The following is a 14,174-nucleotide window of genomic DNA, read 5'->3' on the forward strand; positions in this document are numbered from 1 at the left end:
ATACTATCTTCCATCATGTTCTATCCCAAGAGATTGAATTGGTTATAGTTCCTTGCGCTGTACAGTAGGATCTCATTGCTTATCCATTCCAAATGTAATAGTTTGCATCTACCAACCCAACTAGAGATTATCTTATTCTTATATGTAGCATAATCATTTTGCTTAATCACTCAAATGATCCTTTTGTTTAAATCCTGAAGTTCCAGTAACATTGGTAGCATAGTTACAGTGTTGCTCCTTCTGTTTGAGTGTTCCATGGACTTCATTGGTCCTCCCAATGTAAAAATTCAAGTCATGTTAATTTTGGAGATTTTTTCTTTAATTGTTTCTTTAAAGATAAGTTATTTTCCCTTTTGCTGCTTTGTTTGTTTCTTTAGAGATTCCAATTATATGTGTGCTGGATTATTTTTGCTCATATCTCGTTTTATCTCTAACCTTTTTCAGTTTTATTTATTTCTTCTTTACTCTTCCCGTTTCTGTCATCTACTTCCTTTACTATATTTGCCACAGTGTATATCCTGGATAGAGCTCCTTGCATTTTCTTAAATTTTATAATGATGTTTATTTTTTCCATTATAGCTGGTTTACAGTGTTCTGTCAATTTTCTACTGTACAGCAAGGTGACCCAGTTACACGTACATGTATACATTCTTTTTTCTCACATTATCATTCTCCATCGTAAGTGACTAGATGTAGTTCCCAGTGGCATTTTCATCTTTATTTGTGTGTTGATTTTGTTTTTTTGTTTTTTGTTTTTTACTTTTTCCTGAGTTCTACAAGTTAAACTTTCATCTCCTCCTGCTGTCATTCCCTCTCTTCTCCAAGTTCTGGTATTACTGCTATTTTTCCAAATTTATAAAGGATACTGCTTATTTGTTTTATTACTGGTTAATTTTGAGGTTAATTAGCCTCTATGTTACCCTTTTTCTTGTGAGTATTCATTGTGGGATGAGTTTTGATGCTGTTTTTCACTTTTTTTCATGTAGGAATTGTGTATGGTTGTTGGCTGGTTCTTTTCGTATTACTTGTCATTGACTGAATTAGATTTTCTTGGATTAGTACCTTTACAGAGTTAGGTGGAAAGAGAGGAAGATGCTACCAGAATAGCCTTTGAATTTTTACTACAGAAAGGATCTTTATTTGCTACCACAAAGATAGACAGCTCCCTACACAGGTATGGCTTATCTATGTGAATGTGTCATACCACTAATCCCTCTGATTCTCTGAGTTAAATGTAGGGAAGGGTGGGATTCTGGCAACAGCTTGTTGACTATAGTTCCAGCAGAATTTTTTTCAAACAAGATTATAATTTTTTTAAATTCAAAGTGAGCCCTTTGCATTCAAGAACTGTAATTATGCCATTTTCCTTTGAGCTCTACTTCTGTTAACCCCCTTCTCACTCTTGGTGTTTTACATTTTCACTGCCTCTCAAGAGAATTCTAACAATTTTTTCACAGCTCCAACATCCCTCGCTTTTGGGGGATCATATCTGTCTTCCAGGTTTTGTAGAAATTAGAGTTCTAGAGGTTTTTGCTGTTGTTCTTCTGTTGCTATTGTATAAGGTCCAGAAGCAAAGAGGAACTATGATGACTTTTTCAACCATATATACACAGGCATTCCATAACAGTGTGCTTTAAAATAGTTAAGCAAGAAAGGGGTGCCTATGTCTAGCTTTCAACAGATGGAGCATAAACCCTGAAAAGCAAATACAATTCTATGATGAGGCCATGAATTTGAAATCTCCAAGAATAATCCTAGACTAAAAATCTAAAAAATCAGTATAAATGATGTAAACTAATCATAGGAATTCATATAAAGAAAAAAATTGAGTGTTGAAAGGAACAATGATTGAAGGGGTTATATAGGAACAGAGATTAGAAGATTTCACTGGAGACTGGAGCGAAGTTAACTTGGGTTCTTCCCTATAATTTTGGTCTAAGAACTTTGGAAAATTCTCACTTAACACTCTGCATTACTGGTCGTTTTCCATCTACCTCAGGATATCTCAAACTGGGAAGAAAATGGAAAGAGATATGACCAGTTGAGGGAGAGGAAAAAGGTTTCAGAATTAAAAATATATATATATAAACATATTTTTTCTCTCTGTAGTCCCCCAAGCCTATGCCAGTTCCCCAGTCTCAAGCCAGGCTCCCAGAGGCATTCTGGACCAAAGTTCTTGGCACAGACAAGATTTCCAAAAGACAGAAGTGCCTTTGAGCCATATCCTGGAGCCTGAAACTAAGCCAAAACTGCTTGGACAGTGAGAGAAGTGAGGCAGCTTCAGAACATTTTGTGTCACATATTTGTTGCTGGCCTCTTTGTTTTATAATCTTTTTAAAAATTATGTTTCCCCCCTGGATACTTTAGTCTGTTTTTATTAGTCTCCTCAAGGAGTGTCATATAGAGTCTTAGGGAAGGCTGGACCCTCGTTCCTCTCCATGGCCTCCAGTGCAGCACTCTGCCTTTGCTCTCTCCACTACTGTTTACTTATAAGCTTGATTTTGGCAGCCAGTAAGTTTATTTTACATTTTACTGAAGTGTGAGGGGAAATACTGATAGAAAAACTAAACAAAATCCCTCATGAAATGGTATCACTAAATGAGCAAAGTACCTGAAAAAGTCAAACATCCGGGTGCCCAGAACTCAAAGGCTGATTTTTCTTCCCTATAAGGCACCCTCAGAATCTCTTTCTGCTCTGGATGGTGATAAGATCATCTGAAAATTAATCACTAGTGGAGAGAGGGCTGTATTCACTGTCAACCTCCACTGCAAGCCTGAGTCCCTGCCTTTCCGAGTTTCTAGTCTGTATCACCATAAGCTTTTCAGAACTGGGTGCACAAACTGCTTTGTTTTTACTTTAAAGAAATAAAAATGCTGGATCTTCTATCTAATTAAAGTGTTAATTTTTCCTATTACTGCCTCAGCTATTGGAGATTATTGAAAAATAACATAAAATAATCTCCCCCTTATATATGTAATCACATATCTCACCATAAAATATATTTTTTAAAAGGGAAATTGCAATGGCCATATGCAAAACTAAAGGTTTGGGAAGTTTGGAAAATGTAATTTTACATGATTTTTCACAGTAATTCTGTGAGAGTAGACATTAGGTGGATGTGTGGGGGGTAATTATATCTATATAATCTCCAAAAAAACACATTTTTTCATTAAATAAGTTAATATTTGAATGGTATACATCTTCATAATCATTTTGGGATAATATGACAATTTAAAACAGGAAAAGAATATAACTTAAAAGAGAAAAAACATTAGCCTATAAAGGTTATTCCCAAAAGATGTAAGAAAGGTTATTATTTGTTAAATGGAGAAGGAAGAGCAAGGATTTGGAGAGATTTTGAAAATAAAAATACAGACAAATTGGAGGGTCCTATAATTAAGGAAACTTAGTAACCCTTTGTAAGGTGATTGTGCAAAGTAAATGCCAGCTCTATTTCCAACTTTATACACCCCTGAGTAAAACTTGAATTCTTCATACAAATGCTAATATGTCTTTCTTACAATAAAAATGCCATCTATTGTTGATTAAAATATGTAGTCTGAGTTGGGTCTTCCACATTCTGGGGTGGCCCAGATATTGGCTGAAAAGTAGATAGTACGGCTGAAATTCATTTCCTTGAAACATGCAATCGAACTAGTCAGAATAACTGGATAATGGTGAGGTAAAAAACTCAACTAAAATATTAGTGGCTTATAACAACAAAAATTTCTTTCTTGCTTACATGTTTACTATAAACTGGCTGTGGGATCCATTTCACCTGTCTTCATGCTAGGTGCCAGGCTGGAAACCCTGTCACTACGTGGCATATAAGGAGTGTAGTGGGTTGATTTGGTAAGTGATTGATTCCAGGGATGGAACAGACAAATACAAGTTGAGCCTGGAGCATTACATGGTACCAAAAAGTAAGAAAATGCTTTAAAAAGGAAAAGATGTGGATATGTTGAGTGGACAAAAAGTAAACCTGAATGTGTTCCCAGTGACCAAAATGAAAGCACAGAGGACTCTGTGTATAAAATGCTTTCAAAATAAAAAGTTAAAAACAAACAAGCAAAAAAAACCTCCCCAAACTACCCTCCTAATCAAATTGTTCTATTAAAACCAACACTTAACAGTCAAGTTTATTTATAAAACTAAAGGCTTTAACTATATTAGAGTATAGCCTGGTGCTTAAGGAAAAGCCTCATCAGAAAAGTAGCTTTTGAAGTTCCTATTATGGCTCAGGGGGTTAAGGACCTGAGGTTGTCTCTCTGAAGATGCAGGTTCGATCCCTGACCTCTCTCTGTGGATTAAAGATCCAGTCTTGCCACAAGCTGTAGCACAGGTCGCATATGCAACTCAGATCCTGTGTTGCCCTGGCTGTGATGCAGCCTGTAGTTGCAGCCCCAACTCGACCCCTAGCCTGGGAACTTCCATGTGCCACAATTACGTCCCTAGGGGGTGAAAGAAAGAGAGAGAAAAAAGTAGCATTTGAGGAGCTAATGCACTGATACCATAAAGAGGCAGTCTGGAGGACACTCACCAGGTGTCAATAGTATCCTGCTGAATATTCCAAGGAGACAGTAATACTACCTAAAAATAATAATCATATTTTCTGAAGTTAAAAATTTTCTGCCAAACTCTCAGAAGGTTTTTTGTCTGTTTTACCAGTTTCATTAATTTGTTCTAATTACAAAACACTGTTAAATAATTTGGATAAACTGGGTATATCAATGGCTTCAGCTTTACTTAACAGAAATCCCAAATAAGTGGCTTAAACCATAAATAAAATTTATCATTTTACTCAGATAACCCTTCAATAGGATATTCCAGGGCCTTTTAATGTATCTCTGCCATATCGTTTTAAAATCCAAATTCTTTTCCTGTCTATCATCTTTAGGAAGTTTGCCACTCCTCATGGTTGCAAGAAGGATGTTGAAATATCAGTTTTCATACTCTCACACCAAAACATGCTAAAATCAGAATAGAGGGACTTTCATGCATCGATTTTGCCCCCTTTCTCCAGCAGCCACCCAACAAAACCTCTTTGCATTTCATTTTCAGAATTTTATTATATGCTCTTACCAAAGGCATCCTTTGCCAAGGTGAACAGAGTATTACCAGGAATGACAGATCTGTCAGATTTCACCCTTTGGGAATGGAGAGGAACCCAGAATGCCATGGAGGACATGACCACCAGGCTTCTTAATGACATTAATTTTCTCTTAGTCAAAAGAAGTAATTCTTGAGTAGGAATTCACCAGCTGCCAGAGAGGGCATTATTCTTTACTGTGGTGTATAGTCTTTGTAGGAGATCTATTGTTCCTCTGAGGAATGATACTGCTGATGGTTGAGATACTCATTAAAATATTTTTAAAGTACCATTTTATTTCTAGCATGCTGAAAATTTTTGCTGGGAACTGTTGTAGTACTACATCAAATGACTTGTTTTGGTTTTGTTTGTATGTTCATTTGTTTCTTCCAAGTGGGTATGTGTTTGCCGTTTATCTAGAAGATATTAGCTCACTGACATGCTTTATTTTATTAAGAAATTTGGTAATATTAAATCCTTCTTATTTTCTCAGAATATATCTTACTCGGGCATAGGGCTACTTGTATTTGAACTAAAACTCTTTTCTAAATCTTTGAAATACACATTTGCAAAACAGGTTTTTTGGTAATGGTTATGACAGTCATCATAAATGATTTAAAAATTCTCTGTTTTGTTCAGGACTATTTGTTCCTTAAAATTTTGAAAGATCTTTTCTACAGTATTATCAGGTCCTGGAAGCTTTAATAGGTTTTGGGTTTTGGTTTATTTTGGTTTTTCACTAGCTTAGGTGAAAGGATGATTTTGTGATTTTTTTTTCCCCGAGAAATTCATGAATTTCACCAAAACATATAAATAAAAAAGCCTAAAGGTATAAAAAGTATTATTCTTGTACTTTTCTCTCTGTGGTTATATATTTTCTCTTTGTGATTATATTTTGAATGTTTATATTTTCTCTGGACTTCCCAAAGTATTTTCCATTTTATTAAATTTTTCTAAGAACCAGTGCTTGGATATATATACTAAATCAATTGTCAAATTTCATTTCTAAAATTTCTCTTTTTTCCCTAGACTTGTTTTGTTGCACATATTTAATCCCTATCATCGAATATTTTGTTTACATATTTTCATTCTTTCTAGTATAATGTCATGTAAGGGTCAAAACTGGTGTTTGACTATATTTTTAGCCATTTGTCATAATAACATTTCTTAATCATTTTGTGATTATTTCCTAAATATTCTAAAATTGAAAATATTATCTATATTTTGTTGCTTTTTGTTAATTATAAGTTTTCAAGTAGTACAGAAATAGATAACTGTAAATAAATAAATTCTAACTTAAACCAGCTTTTCAAGGTACCAGCTGCAAATAGTCTCTTTATTCTTTCACATATTCTTTTAGGAGTTTCCATCGTGGCTCAGTGGTTTACGAATCCAACTAGGAATCATGAGGTTGTGGGTTCGATCCCTGGCCTCTCTCAGTGGGTTAAGGATCCAGCATTGCCATGAGCTGTGGTGTAGGTTGCAGACACAGCTCAGATCCCACATTGCTGTGGCTCTGGTGAAGGCCAGTGGCTATCGCTCTGATTAGATCCCTAGCCTGGGAACCTCCATATGCTGCAGGTGTGGCCCTGGGGGAAAAAAAAGGCAAAAAAACAAGTACTCTTTTAGTCAAAGAAGTATATGTTACATTAAAAAGCCTGTAAATTTTACTATTATGCTCATATCATTGCCTGAATATATAAATATTTCTCTATGATAGATTCTAAGGAGTGGGCTTCCTAGGTCAAGGGGTATATACATGTTCAATTTTGATAAGTATTCTCACATCGTGCACCACAAAAGGCTGTATCAATTCATACAATAATAGTGTATATTCATGCCTATTTTCCTACACTCTTCCCAATCTTACAATAATAGCATATATACATGCCTATTTTCCTACACTCTTCCCAATCTTAACATAGAACCAACATTTTAATTATAATTTGATCTTGGTGGTATTTAGAAGATACATTTTAATTCCTAAGAAGCTGAATTTTTTTTCTGTTATCAGTGTAGTTGCTTAACCTTTGATGATTATTGTTCCAAATTTTCTTGGCAGCAATATGGGAATGTGATTAAAATTGGTTAAAATTTTACCTTTCAAAATTTATTGAAGTTTCCTCTGGTGTTTTATAGGTACAATATGCTATGAGTGCCTAAAAAATGAAGCATTTTCTCTCTGTAGACTAAAAATTAAAATGTGTTCTATATTAACCTATTGGTATTATATTTGAGAGTCTCTATACCTATATTTTGTATCTAGTTAATTTTTCAAAACTAATAAGTTGTTTAAAATGTTTACTACTATATTTACTTATTGTGTTCATAATAGCTTTTTTATTTAGTTAAAATTTCTGTGTATTTCTGACATTTAATTATTGATTCCTATTCTGGCTAAGAAACAAGTCAACATACTTATTATAGTTTACATATAAACAATATAGGATATTTTCTTTCTTGTGAAAAGTGGTATTTGTTAAGAAAAGAGGTCATTTGTGCAATAATTTTTGTCTCTTCAAATTATTACATCTTCTTTTCTCTATTAATAGAGTTCCATTGTTAATACAATTTGACCCTAACAGTTCACTAGGGGGAACTAAAATTCATTCTACCTATGAATTAAATTAGCACATGTATAATTCTTTAAAAGCCTCCTAGAAATATCTCTCCAGATAATTCATTGATTTATACTATTCTTATTCAAAAAATGCATGCTGTTATATGATTACACTCATAGCCAGATTTCCACAGTAATTATCCAAACCCATTTCCTCTGTGACATCTATCTATTCTACAGTCATATTGAAATACTCATCATCCAAATGTAGAATGATATAGTATAGACTTATAAGCAAGTAAGTTTGGCTTCTGGCTTTCTCCCTTCAACTCAAATCTGGAGATGCCACAGCAATTTACAAAAAGTTTGACTAAATACCTTGAGGAGAAAAAAGGTGAAAGTGTCGTACTGGGTGGAAACCAGCTTCCACTGAGAAAGCTACAGGGTACACATATGTGGCCTGGCCCGGGGAGAGCTTTCTCGTGGTGCCCTTTCCTCTCACTACTTGCATCTTCGTGCCACCCAGGAGTAATAAATGTCTACATGGTCCAGATCACGTTGTCCCCACTCCCTGAAGCTGACAATATTCTTAGATGGTAGCTCCTCTTAGATTAAAACACAGCTTGGCCAGAGGCACTAGGTGATTATGCCCACAGTCATGAGATGCCTGGGGAGGGAAAGAACCTTGGAGTATAACTATTAAAGGTCTCTGTCCTCAAGTGCTCCTCCCTCCAGCCTCACTGCAGTGAATACAAGCTGAGGCCTAGGTTTTCATCAGTTTCTCCTAAAGCAGAAATTACTAGTCAATGCAGCTGATGATGAAGAGAGAATAGAATTCAGGTTTCTGAAGAAATAAGACTTCTGTAGACCTAAGGAAATCTATATAAGTAAATAATAAATTTAGGAAGTTCTACAAAAGAAAGATGATCTAATGGGAGAGAAAGAACAATAATTTAAAATACTCATGGATAGAAGAGGATATTTGGAACATGAAGTAGGAAAAAAAAGCAGCTATGAATGAAAATTAATTAGATATATTTGGTCTAAGATATATAGTTATTGAAATAATCTCAACTGATGGGCTAAGGAGCTATTTTGTTAAGCAGGAGGTTATGTCAAAGAATATTTCGTAGTACACCAGGAAAGGATAAATAGTAACAAATATGAAGGGAAACAAAAAGTGTTCAACATCTACCCAGTAGGAAGGAGTCCCAGATAAATAACCAGAGAGGAAGACACATTTGGGCATAAAGTGGGAATTTTACAATTAGTGAATGATGATGTACTATCTTAGATTAATAGAGCTCAGATTAATCAAGAGGGTAGATAAGAACACAAGATATATTTGTGTGAAATTCAAAGCGGAGTTACAAAATTTTCTAAAGAGCAAAATCAGATATTTCTCAAATAAGTAAAATTTGCATTAACTATATATATATATTAATAGCAACACTGGTTGAGGAAAAAAGTTTATTTTGAGAGTGCTAAAGAAAAAAATTTTCAACTTTTAAAATTATTGTGTTTCAAGTGTATAGCATTGTAGTTCAACATCAGCATAAACCTCAGAGTGAATACCATCCTGAGTCTAATTACCATCTCTGACCCCATACAGTGACCCCCCTTCACCTATTTCACCCAAACCCCTTCCTCTCTGGTTACCACTATTCTGTTCTCTGTTTCTATGAGTTTGTTTTCATTTATTTTGTTTGTTCATTGGTTTGTTTGTCTTTTTTTCTTTTTCCTTTTTTTTTTTTAGGTTCTATATATAAGGGAAATCATACAGTATTTAGATTTCTCCATCTGAATTAGCAGAGTGATGTTCCATCCATGTTGCTGCAAAATGACAGGATTTTGTTCTTTTTTATAGCTGACCTGCATACGTGTGTGTATGTATATGTATGTATTAATATATACACACATATATATCTCACATCTTCTTTATCCATTCATATATCAATAAACACCACTTATGTTGTTTCCATATCTTGGCTATTGTAAAAAAAAAATGCTGCAATGTATATAGGGGTGCATATACCTTTTTAAATTAATGTTTCCATTTTCTTAGAACAAATACTTAGAAGTGAAGAGATAAAACTTTAACAAATAATTTCATATACAGCTGAATTTGCATTTTACATAAAAAAGAATTAAATATATTCTCAGGCATGTAGGGTCTCAAGTACTGCTACAGGAAAATCTTCTTTGAAAGAATTATTAGAAATTGTCCTTTAGAAAGAAGAAAGATGAATGAAGAAAGAGGCAATAAAAATGGAGGAAAGGAAGAGAGGTGAACTTAGTAAGATTTGTGTTTTCTCAAATAAGCACAATTTTGTAAAAATTAGATTCATATAATTTGGTATTAAAGCCCTAGAACATAGTAACCTGACTGGGAATTGGAAGTGGTACTCGGGTTACCAATAGAAGGTGAGAGCTTGCTAACCGTCTTGATTTGTCCAGGACAATAGATAGAGCTCAGCTTCCGTATTGCTAGTGAAAAAGTAAGTATGCATTTGAATCTTAATAAATGAGGATAAAAATAGAATGTATAACTTTCAGAAAAACAGAGGAAAATCCTATCTATCCAGTGGAAAAGAGAGAATGGTAAAGAGGAAAGCACAAAAAATAGAAAACAAAATAAAATGGCAGGAATAAGTCCCAGTGTAACAATAATAGTAACAAAATAGTTCATTTATACCTCGCTGTAGTCTAGAAATGAGTGATGGTAACTTATAAAGAAATATTCCTAAGAGTAATATAAACTAAACCTAAATAGAGGAGGAATTAAGGCCATGACAGCAAGACCCCATCACAGGTTCAGTGTGTATGCCATGCTGGATTTGAACAGAACAATACAGAAAATTGATAACGCACACCTATTAGAGCAAGTTTATAAACTCAAATAAATGACATGACTGTTTCTTCTGAGGTGTCACCTCTCGGAATCCTGCCTGATTAATCTCTGATTCTAACTTCAGCTGTCAACTCTCCTGTCATTCACTGAGGGTTATACAGTGTTAACTACACACTATGATGCTTCAGTGTTAGTCGGGGAAGTTGCCTAATTAAAAACATTCTCTCTGTTTGCTTTAAACAGATTAAAATCTACCTCTCTGAAATATCAATGCTTTTCTATAGGCCATATCATATGATATTTTCCTTCAAAGACATGTTTATATATTATAATACCGTACCAAGGAAGAAAATTTCCAACGTCTAAAGGATCATTTCATATTTTTCTTAATCATATACACATAAGAGAGTATCACAGCAAAAACTATTCAACACACCCATTTTAACAAGTTAGACCATGACAGAAATTTAAAATCTCCATTCATACTCTAATTGCATGACTGAATAATTCATTTCACCTTTCTGAGCTTATTTCCTCATTAAAGGAAAGCGGTTAGAGTAGATGATCTTAAAGATTGCTTTCAGTTTTCGTATTTTATATTGACTTTCCCTGTCAACTTTGTTCTAATTCATTCATGCTCATAAAGTACTTTACAATATATAACCCTTTATTTCTATATTCATATTTATTATAGGAAAAAACCCAAAGATGTGAACAAATAAAATCACCCATAAATCTAATCATCTTCGTATATTAAGATTGTTTTATATTTCATTCCCTCTTTCCATATTGATTTATGTAACTGAAATTATATTTGCAGAAATTTTATCATGGTTCTATTGTTTAATATGATAAAATAGTAATTTATATGTTGCTTAAATATTTACATACTTCATTTAATATTCCATTTCATGGCTAGACCATCACTAGCTTATTCTTTCTCTTATTACTTCTCATATATTTGGTCATTATAATTGGTTCCATAATTATTCCAGTATAAATGTTGCAATGTGTATCTCTCTGCACACATATATGTTTAAAAAATTTTTTCTTAGTATATATTTCTGTGTCAAATGATACAAATCATATTTTTATATATGTAACATTTATTGCACCAGTGTTCTACATGCTTAACATATATTGATTAATTTAATCCTCACATCTATGTGTTGAATAGGTACTGTTAACATCCTTGCAATATAGAGGCAGAATCTGAGGCACATTGTGAAGAGGTTAAATAATTTCCTTATGGATAGATAGGAAGTGGCAGAGTTGGAGTTCAAATACAGGTTCCAAACATGTAGGAGCACCTGTGAACAGTAGACCAGCACTGAGTGTCAGTATAGTCTTTTCAAAATAATGCATGGGGCATGCTATCACATCAATTCTCCCTTAAAATGGTAGTGTGGGCACCTTCATAGCATAGAAAGAATTTGTTTCTACTTTAGGTAAAAGAGCATACTTGCTGCATTTCTGTTTAGAAGCAATTTACTCAGTCTAGGAGACATCTAAACTATTCAGGCAGTCTACAGTTCACATGCCTACATTCCCTGTGTGATGGATAGAGAAAAACTTATAAGGATCACAAAAAGTACCTTAGGTCTCAATGAAGACATTATTTCTGGGAAAATATGTTTCTTTAAATATATTATTTGGATCTTTAGCTTTCTTTGTCAATTTGTTATTTTTAATAACTTAAAATTATAAGTCATTTAAATAAAATCTACTCTCAGAAGGAATTAAACATTAACTGCTATAGAAAGTATTCTTTTCTTCCTCTTTAGTTTCTTTTGGTGTAAATGGCCTGGTCAGTGGGTAAAGTTTGGTAAGCACTCAAATTCACCATGAACCTGGTAGTACCAAATGCAGTGTTGGATTTGCTTAAGCAAAACTCCATGGTATCATTTTTATACTTAGGCTTAATATTTAATTAGTCAAGTTTTCATCCACATTGCCTATTTTTCTACTGAATCCTGCCAAAAACATTCTGGCAGATGGTAAAATAATAAAACTGCTGGCTCTAAAATCCAAAATCTTGAAGATAATTAGAAGACTTGATACAGGTAGCATTTATTAGTCATGAAGAACTTGACAACAAGAAGAGTTTTTCAACCCACACAATTTTGAAAGGGGAAAATTCTCTTTTTGAACACTGATCAAATTATGTTTCTGTGACAAGAAGGGAGAAATGCACTTCATAAAATTTAACTGGAAAATTCCTCATTTAAGCACATCCTACACAGAGAGAAGGAAGGAGCACCTTTATAAAGGTGCTCCCATTTACAGAGCAGCAAGGGCAAATACGATCCACCTTTTGAAATTTTCCCCTGTTCTAGTTAAGCAGATTACAAGTTCATTAGTTAGAAATGAGCACCAGGAATAATCTTGGTAATCATTAGAGCAGTTGTACACGAAAGAAAATGTGCTCTCATCACTGTTTCTTCTTTCTTAGCATAAGCATCATTCTTGGGCTGGGAAGGGACTGTACCATTTGCTGGATGTAGACGCTTAAGGTTTTTTTTTAATAATGATTTTTATTTGTTTTCATTATAGCTGGTTTACAGTGTTCTGTCAATTTCCTATTGTACAGCATGGTGACTGAGTTACACATATATGTATAGATTTTTTTTCTCACATTGTCATATTCCATCATAAGTGACTAGGTATAGTTCCCAGTGTTACACAGCAGGACCTCATTGCTTATCCATTCCAAAGGCAATAGTTAGTTTGCATCCATTAACCCCAGATACCCAGTCCATCCTGCTCCCTCGCCCTCCCTCTTGGCATCCACACATCTACTCTCCAAGTCCATGATCTTCTTTTCTGTGGAAAGGTTCATTTGTGCTGTGTACTAGATTTCAGATATAACTGATATCACATGGTATTTGTCTTTCTCTTTCTGACTTACTTCACTTATTATGAGTCTCTAGTTCCATCCAGGTTGCTGCAAATGGCATTATTTTATTCTTTTTTATGACTGAGTAGTATTCCACTGAGTATCTATATCACATCTTCTTAGTCCAGTCATCTCTCGATGGACATTTAAGTTGTTTCCATGTCTTGGCTATTGTGAATAGTGCTGCAGTGAACATGCAGGTACATGTGTCTTTTTCAAGGAAAATTTTTTCCAGATGTGTGCCCAAGAGTGGGATTGCTGGGTCATATGTTTATGTATAGTTCTATATACTATGTATAGTCTTCTAAGGTAACTCCATACTGTTTTCCATAGTGGTTGTACCAACTTACATTCCCACCAACAGTGCAGGAGGATTCCCTTCTCTACACCCCCTCCAGCATTTGTTATTTGTGGACTTATTAATGATGGCCATTCTTACTGGTGTGACGTGATATCTCATGATAGTTTTGGTTTGCATTTCACTAAAGATATTCCATGCTCCTGGGTTGTAAAAATTAATATTGTTATTAATGGCCATACTACCCAAAGCAGTCTACAGATTCAATTCAATCCCTATCAAATTACCCATGACATTTTTCACAGAACTAGAACAAACAATCCAAAAATGTACATGGAACCATAAAAGACCCAAAATTGCCAAAGCAATCCTGAAGAACAAAAACCGAGCAGGAGGCATAACTCTCCCAGACTTCAGGCAATATTACGAAGTCACAGTAATCAAGACAGTGTGTTACTGGTACCAAAACAGACATATGG

At 34.3% G+C, this 14,174-nt stretch overlaps 1 protein-coding gene across 9 annotated transcripts in view; it reads left to right on the forward strand.

The window, feature by feature from the left end:
- The window catches only part of LOC110261733 (uncharacterized), a 1,083,992-nt gene that overhangs the window by 667,969 nt on the left and 401,849 nt on the right, over positions 1-14,174 (forward strand). The window lies entirely within an intron of this gene.

The sequence above is a fragment of the Sus scrofa genome, chromosome 7 (genome assembly GCF_054392235.1).
Source record: "Sus scrofa isolate SSC_HxYL_T2T_F1_AM1 chromosome 7, Sscrofa_HxYL_maternal_Yorkshire_Landrace_v2.0, whole genome shotgun sequence".
Classification (NCBI taxonomy): domain Eukaryota; kingdom Metazoa; phylum Chordata; class Mammalia; order Artiodactyla; family Suidae; genus Sus; species Sus scrofa.